We start from the raw sequence: 8,546 nt of genomic DNA, 5'->3' as shown, positions 1-8,546 counted from the left end.
GAGCACACGCCACAAACTTGGTGTTCTTGTGCTTTTGGACCAATCACAACCTGAGAAACAAGAGAAGTAAGATTAGCAAGTTGTGATTGAATTTCAGAAATAGCACTCACCTCATTTACACTTTGTTGCCGTGGGGCTTCCCTTTGGCCCACTCCTTCATATTGTTGAGCGTTGAGTGCTCGGTTGGCTATGAGAATCTTGGCATCCCTTGGTGTTTTGTCCACCAATGCTCCTCCCGCTGATGCATCAAGCATTTGACGTTCGATAGGAAGGAGGCCCTCATAGAAATATTGAAGGAGAAGTTCCTCCTTCATTTGATGTTGAGGACATGAAGCTACAAGGCCCTTGAAACGCTCATAATAAGCCGGGAATGTCTCACCATGATTCTGTAGAATACTACTAATTTTCTTCCGTAGGAGAATCACTCTCGAAGTAGGGAAGAATTTCTCCAAGAAAGCACGCTTCATACTCTCCCACGAAGTCACAGTTCCCGGGGCTAGTTCGTAGAGCCAATCTTTGGCCTTGTCCATAAGTGAAAATGGAAATGCCTTCATCATCATTATACTCCCATCCACAGTGACGGGGGTCATGCTCGAACAAACCACCTCGAACTCCTTCAAGTGTTTGTTGGGGTCTTCCATAGACAAGCCATGGAACTTCGGAATATGGTGTAACAAACTGGATTTGAGTTCAAACACCTCAGTCTTCCCCTCTGCAGCCGTGGGGTATTGGATACAAAGAGGCAATGCATTATCCAAACCCGAGGCCGAAAGCTCCTTGATGGTTCTATTATCTGCTGCCATGGCTTGTTCTTCTTCAAAAATCTGATCCGTGGGCTTTTCTTCTACACCTACTTCGTCTTCTTCAAGCCCAGGTTGTGGTGGAGGTTGTGGTGGCTCTTGTTGACTCCTCGTTCTCCTCAAAGTGCGTTCAAAATCACCGTCAAAGTCGGAGATGTTCTCTATAATAGGTCGAGAGCTACGAGTCATACACAGTACCTGAAAAACAAGAAAACAAACAAACTAAGAATCTGAAATAAGAATGCACGAAAAATAAATAAATAAATAAATAAAAATAAAGACAAGGGACTAGCAAAGTTGCTAATCCCCGGCAACGGCGCCAAAATTTGATGCGAGAATTACTTGACACTCAAATTAAACCCTCGTTTGACAATTGTAGTAGAATGGATAAGTGAGGGATCGTTCTAGACCGGGGATTAGGAGGGCTTGCTAAAACCTTCTAAATTGACTTAAAAACATAAAAACACAATATAAAACACTATTTAATGCTCGAAGAAAGCAAAACTAAAAATAAGAAAGATTAAGACTAAGACTTCAAAGAAATAGGGGGGAATTGGATTTGGACGAACTAAAACGTAAAAACAATATAAAACGTTAAACTAGACTCAAAGAATGTGAAACTAAACGTTAAAACACTAAGACAAACCAAAAGAATCAAAATGCTTTAAAAACACAAACTAAATTGATTTCTAACTATATTGAACATTAAAGCAAAAGGGGGATTGAGGTTTGATGAAAATTGAAATAACGAAACAAGTTAATAACTAGACAGAATGTAATTGATGAAATAAGATGGTTGGTGAATTAGCTAGAGGTTCTTTCTCCACACATGATATTTATGCATATGAATCAATTTCCAGTTATTCCTTCATTGAATTATGAACGACAATGCCCCAAATTAACCGTGACATCACTAGTTAACCCTCAGATTTTCCTTATATTATTGGATTGGATGGCATCATTCGACAACCCAAAACATTCTCAAAAGTTCCCTACATGTCATCATAATAGAGATACAATCGAAGATCATTAAGAATAATGAAAACCATAAGCATTGACAAAGCACTTGCAACTATGACATCATGTTACTCATGCTAAGAATTAAACTTAACGCGATCGTGACAAGCGACCTTCACTACTTTCAAGTATAAGTTAGTAACGATTATGTGAAACCTTCTTAAACTTTAGCCACATATTCATGCATGCTAATTAAGTGTCGACCCTCAATCAACAAACACAAATAAGTTAATCATCAAATAGTTAAGCCAATTGCATTCACGAATCAAGAGTTCATAACCGGAATTCATCAATTCATATTACATAAATAATCATGGTATTGAAATCACCCCTAGCTAAAAAGGGTTTAGTTCCTCATAACTTTGAAATCAAAGAAACACCTAAACATTCCAACAACTCAAACGTGAATTGTATGAACGTTTAGGCCCTCTTATCTTCCATTCCTCATATTACAAAACAAAGAGAATTGAATTTAAACTTTGAAATCAAAGAAACGCGTAAACATTCCAACAACTCAAACGTGAATTGTATGAACGTTTAGGCCCTCTTATCTTCCTCTTTATTGTGGCACAAGAACTAAGGGATGTTGTAGGTGTGTTGAATGGATTGGGGGATTATGGAAATGGAAGAAATGGAGGAAAAATGGAAGAAAAATGGAGAGAAACTCACGGCTAGGGAGAAGATGGAAGTGTTTGTGGTGTGTTGTGTATGAAATGAGATGATGAATGAATGAATGAATGCAAGGGTATTTATAGGAGTAGTGGAGGGAATATATAGGGAGAGAATGGATGGGAGAGCATGTGAATGATAGCTAGGAGAATGATTAAAGGGGTGTGAATGGTTGGAAATGCATGTGGGTGAATTGGTGGTGCAATGATGAAAGAATAAGTGCATGTGTGTGTTTTGTGTTGGAATGAATGTGGATGCATGATGAAAAGTTAATAAATAATGCATGTAGGGTTAGGAAATAAAATCATAACTTAAAGGGGGGATGATTAAAGGATGTGGCTAGGTTGGAAAGGTGTGGAAGATGGATGGAATTAGGGGGAATGCATGGCAATGATGGGGAGTTCTTTGGTGATGAATGCAATGATGAAGAGTGAATAAATAATGCATGTAGGGTTAGCTAGGTTGGCTTTGTTTGGGTGCATGTGAGTTAAAGAGGGAGAATGTGGTGAAATGATGAAGTAGGAAGGTGGAAATGCATGTGAATGCATGTGAGTGCATGTGTGTGTGAATGGGTGTTTCTTGATGGTTTTGGGGTTGTGATGCATGTGAATGCATGTGGCTAAGGCTTGTTGATTGGGCTAGAGGTTTTGCATGGCTCAAAGGATTGTTTGATTGGGCTAGGCCCTTTGTTTTATGTCCAAAGTGCATACAAGGCTTTCAAATTCGTCCAACACTTTGGCTCCAAAAATATGCTATCCATTCCAAGCCCAATTTTGCTCCAAAATGCTCCAAAATGCATCTTTTTGCTTCCTTAGCCATATGAACCTAAAAACACACGAAAATGGCTTAAACTACTAAAACAACTATGAATTAACAACATAGATGCACGAAAACAAGCTAAGTAAGTCGCCTAAATATGCTCCTATCACATACTTATTTACACCCATTCCTGTCGTACAAACCTCTAGAGGTGGTTCCGAATCGTGTGTAGAGATATTTGTTGAGCTATAGATTAAGTCGTACAGGTCACTATAGGTGACTCCCGACTTATATGCTAGCATTGATTGATGAGTTATGGATAAGTCGTACAGGTCACTATAGGTGACTCCCGACTTATATGCTAGCATTGATTGATGAGATATGGATTAGTCGTACAGGTCATTATAGGTGACTCCTAACTTATATGCTAGCATTGATTGATGAGTTATGGATAAGTCGTACAGGTCACTATAGGTGACTCCTGACTTACATGCTAGCATTGATTGGTGAGATATGGATAAATCGTAAATGTCACTATAGGTGACTCCCGACTTATATGCTAGCCTTGATTGATGAGATATGGGTGTAGTCGTACAGGGCACTATAGATGTTTCAGACTTGTGTTCTAGTATGGGTTATTAAGCACCTGATTAATTATATTGCTAATGAGATGCTGAGTAGTGGTATATTTTTGGATTTACTGTTTGTATACATTTGATTTCATACTTCTACGTAGTATGATTTTCAGGAAATTATACAGGTATTACGGCGAGGGGTTACTACATTTGGTAATTGAAATTGGTTTGAAAAGTTTTGTTTCACTTACTCACATTTTCTATTTTTGCACACCTCCAGGTTCTAGCAGTAGAGTTCCGTATCGACGAAGATTCGTGGCACTTTTCAGTACAGATGTCATTATTTTACCTTAATGTACTATACCTATGCTCTGTATCACACGTGAAATGGGTCCAGACCTGCTCACCGCGCACTAGTGTTCTTAGGCACTTTAGATTTTAATTTATTCACATTTTATTCATTATCACACTTTATGGCTTCGTCACCTCTCAGGTGTTGACCAGCATGGCTCGATTCGAAGTCCTAGTGGACATTCCGGGTTGGGGTGTGTCATAGTGGCCATAAGGAATTCAAAAGCTTATCATCTATTTTTTATCAATAAAAAATTGGGTTGTTGTCGGTTACGGAAAAGGAACAACTGGACAATAAATTGGGCTTTTGCAGAAATCAAAGAAGGAACCTAGTCATAGTTGAAGACAGGAAGAAAAAAGAAAAAAAAGTTAGAGATGAGTGTTGAAGTTCCTTTCGAGTGCAACTATAAGGATAGTATAGCAACACAAGTAAGGGTGTCGAACCACAGGGACTAAGAAACAACTTAGTAAAACCTTTGACTCTTACAAATTAGCATTAGTTAAAGACTCTTATGACTTAAAATGGTGGGGGGGGGGGGTTTGAGTAATTTTGGAAAAGAAATAAAGACAGAAAGAAAATGGAAAAATTAGAACTATCTAAAAACAAACCTAAGACATGGAATAAGTTAGAAATGTTTTTAGGACATAAATCTGACTTCAAATAAAGAAAGGCCTTTCCCTAAAAATTCCTGAATCAGTGATATGATATTTTAACTTATCCCTTTCAAATGCACAACTAAGATGTTCAAATATCTAGCATGGCTGATGTGATATAAAATAGCACACAAACTTAAACCCTCTTTTTGATAGTTATAGTATATGAAAGTAGGGATCGTTCTAGGTCGTGAACTACACAAATTAACCATCAGATTTTCCTAAATTCATTGAACTGAACTCAGCGATGCAACCAAATTATTCTTATCAAGTTCCTTAGATGAACTGCATAATAGAGATACATATCAAAGATCATTAAGTTCTGTGAAAAATCATAAGCATTGACATGGCATTCGTAACTATAAACTACATGATACTCCTGCCAGGAATTTATTTAACGCGATCGTGACTAGCAACCTCCATTACTTGTAAATATAAGTTTATAAATATTAGGTGAAACTCCCTTATATTTAGCATCAAATTCATGCATGCAAACTAAGTGAGCCGCCTTAATCAACACACAAGAATAAGTTATCAATCAAACAGTTACCTAAATTGCATTCATGATTTGTGAAACAATAACTGGATGTAATCAATTCATATCACATATATGTTCATGGCCTTGAATTCACCTCTAGCTAAAATGAAATTAATTCTTCATGTTTGCAATTAAACAAAGACAATTAAAATTAAACATTGAAAACAAAAGATAGAATGCACCTAGAAACGCTCCAACAATCCAAAGGTCTTGAATGGCAGGCACGACTCCAAGCTTCTTCTTCTCCTTCCTTACAAAGTTGCGGCATAAGTTTTTCTGATTTTAGGCTCTTGTGTGTGGTCCTCTGAATGGTGCGGCATTATGGTGTATTTATAGGCCAAGGGCACATGGTACAAGGTAGTTTTGGAGAAGGATTTGGCACTCCAAAGGTTGTGTTGGAAAGGTATTGCACATCATAAACTAATAGGGACAAAGATCCAGGGTGCAGCAGATTTCTAGGCTTCTAGAAAAGGGGTATTATGATAGGTTTCTAGAAGGACAAAGGATAAGGTATGCAACACCCTTTTAGGAAAAAGTAAGGCCTTCTAGAAATCAGGTTTTTAGATGTCCTAATATGAAAATAACTCCCCCTTGCAGCTAGAATTTAGGTAGAATATGATTAGGATAAGGTTAGGATAAGATAAGATAAGGTTTTGGATAATGTTCCTTCTCTTTAGTTGATTTCTTATCTTCTATGTCTTGAATTAATTTCTTCAACTCTTTAGCACATTCCTAGCCACTTTTGATCTTCAAAAACGTCCATCCACCTCGCTCCATGCATGTGTTATCCATTCCAAGCCCAAAACTGCTCTAAAATGCTCCAAATTACCTTTTCTTGCCACTTTTGCCATTTGAACCTACAAACACATGAAAATAGCTTCAAACACTCTAATAAATATAAACCAACCGAGTAAATGCAAGGAAATAGGCTAACAAAGTCGCACAAATATGCTCCTATCAAATTCCCCCACACTTAGCTTTTGCTAGTACCCGAGCAAAACAAAGAAAACAAAACACAACCTAAACCTTCCAACAATTACCTCAAGGATTTCCAATGAAACATGACATGTTAAAAATCACTACTCCCACAGATTTTAGCTATCCTTACCCTCAAGCTTATACTTAATCGCAGTAACCACTCACTAGCTCGCATTTAATCAATTAAAACAACATTTTGAATGTAGTAACATGACTTAGAGAATTCACTCAATTCCTCACCAGATATACTCTCTATTTTCACACAGATTTTCTGACTGCACTCCCTATACTAAGTATATATAAGAAGATTGATGTAAAAATGTAGACTAACACTCACATATGTTGTAACAAAGAAAGCACTTTCTGGAATTATTAACATGTATATGATCTCATGAACGGAATGCAACTACTTAGAAGTGAGAACCAAGGATTCCATATGCTCATACCAATTTCAAACTTCACATATTGAATTACATAACAATCAAGATAGAAGTCTAAGGGGTGTAACTGGGCTAAAGTATTGGCTAAAAAAGAAAGGTTAAGGATAAACAAAGGTTCTTAAAGTGATAGTAAGCAAAGTAATGAAATCAACACTTAGAATTCAACTTTTGATTGCAACAACCAACTTTAAACACAAGGGAAAGATTCTTACACACTTAGGGCCGGATGCAAACTTTTGGACCCTTTCTTCAACAATCAATACTTGTGAGTTCATTCTCACTTATTTCTCAACTCTTTTCCTTTCTTTTCTCAACTCTTCTTTTCTTTTCTTTTTTTTCTTTTTTTTTCCCGTGCCCTTTTCTTTCTTTGGCACACTAAACATACAACCTTATAGATTTCCAACCAAAAACCTTCCCCCACACTTGTTTTTCTACATAATGTTGATCCAAAGGAATTCCCTCTAAGTCATGCTCCACCATTCTTTAAGAACAAGGGTATGGATAGTCCTATTCTAGGCTAGGTAAGGATAATGTGGCTAACAAAGAAAATAGACTAAGGCTCAACAGGGTTAAACCTACAATACATATGCAAAAGGTAAGGCTTTTTTGCTCTGGTTTAACTAAAGAACTTCATCTTGTTATATGTTATGCACTCAACTTCATGCCTTGAATGGAACGGGTATGAGTTCTAGTATTTGGATCTATAATGATGAAAATGCATTCTAAGTAGCAACCAAGCAAAGAAATAATGAGATCATGCAACGATTTTAGAAAACAAAAACATCACAAATTAATAACTCTTTAAATAAAGCATAGGCTCAAGTCTCTCAGGGTTGTAGCATTAGTTTGAGTTCTTTCCTTCAAGCATATTACAAAAACTGATTTTTTTTCTTTTTGTGATTACATGTGAATTCGAAAATGACACTACAACTAAGCATAAACCAAAGAGCATATCAAACTTCCACCCATATTTGTAACTTTCTTTATTAGTCATGCAATTTAAAAACCAAATCCTCATCATTGTGTTGGAAGGTACCCTAAGACACAAACGCACCGCACACAAAAAAAAAAAAAACAACTCAAAAAACGACTCTTTTTGGGTTTTTCAAAACTTTTTCGATTTTTTTTTTCAAAACACTTAAAAACAGTGAGTACCAACTCTAGAAGTGCTAGGTGGTGAAATCCAACGAACATTCATGAAAAACACTTTATTTTACCCCCTCCCCCACACTTAAACCAAACATTGTCCTCAATGTTTAAAACATAGACTCACATGTAGACAATCAAACAACACAACTAACGAACATGACAATTATAGCAAAGTAAAAGCAATAAAGTGTAGGGTTAAGGAACGTAAATCTGGTTTTGGAGCTGGAGATTCCTAGGTCTTCTTTATTTGAACGCATGGGTTGCCTCCCAAGAAGCGCTTGCTTTAAAATCTTCTAGCCGGATGATACCTCCTTTTAAGCTCCATTAGGGTCCACGGCATGGAGGGGTATTTCCTCCACGACATGCTCCTAGAAATTCTCGTAGTGAGGCTTTAAACGGTGTCCATTCACTTTGAATTCATGTCCTGTCCTTGAACTTTGAACTTGGACTGCACCATAAGGAAGTATATTAGTAACAACAAAAGGACCAACCCATTTAGAATGCAACTTACCTGGAAACAATCAAAGGCAGGAGTTGAAAAGTAACACTTTCTGCCCATTTAAGAACGTCTTGCCACGAATCATCTTGTCATGGAATACCTTCGTTTTCTCCTTGT

Source organism: Pyrus communis, chromosome 13 (assembly GCF_041283825.1).
Source record: "Pyrus communis isolate YQ-2024b chromosome 13, ASM4128382v1, whole genome shotgun sequence".
NCBI classification, from domain to species: Eukaryota; Viridiplantae; Streptophyta; class Magnoliopsida; order Rosales; family Rosaceae; genus Pyrus; species Pyrus communis.
Note: the sequence above shows the minus strand (reverse complement) of the source record.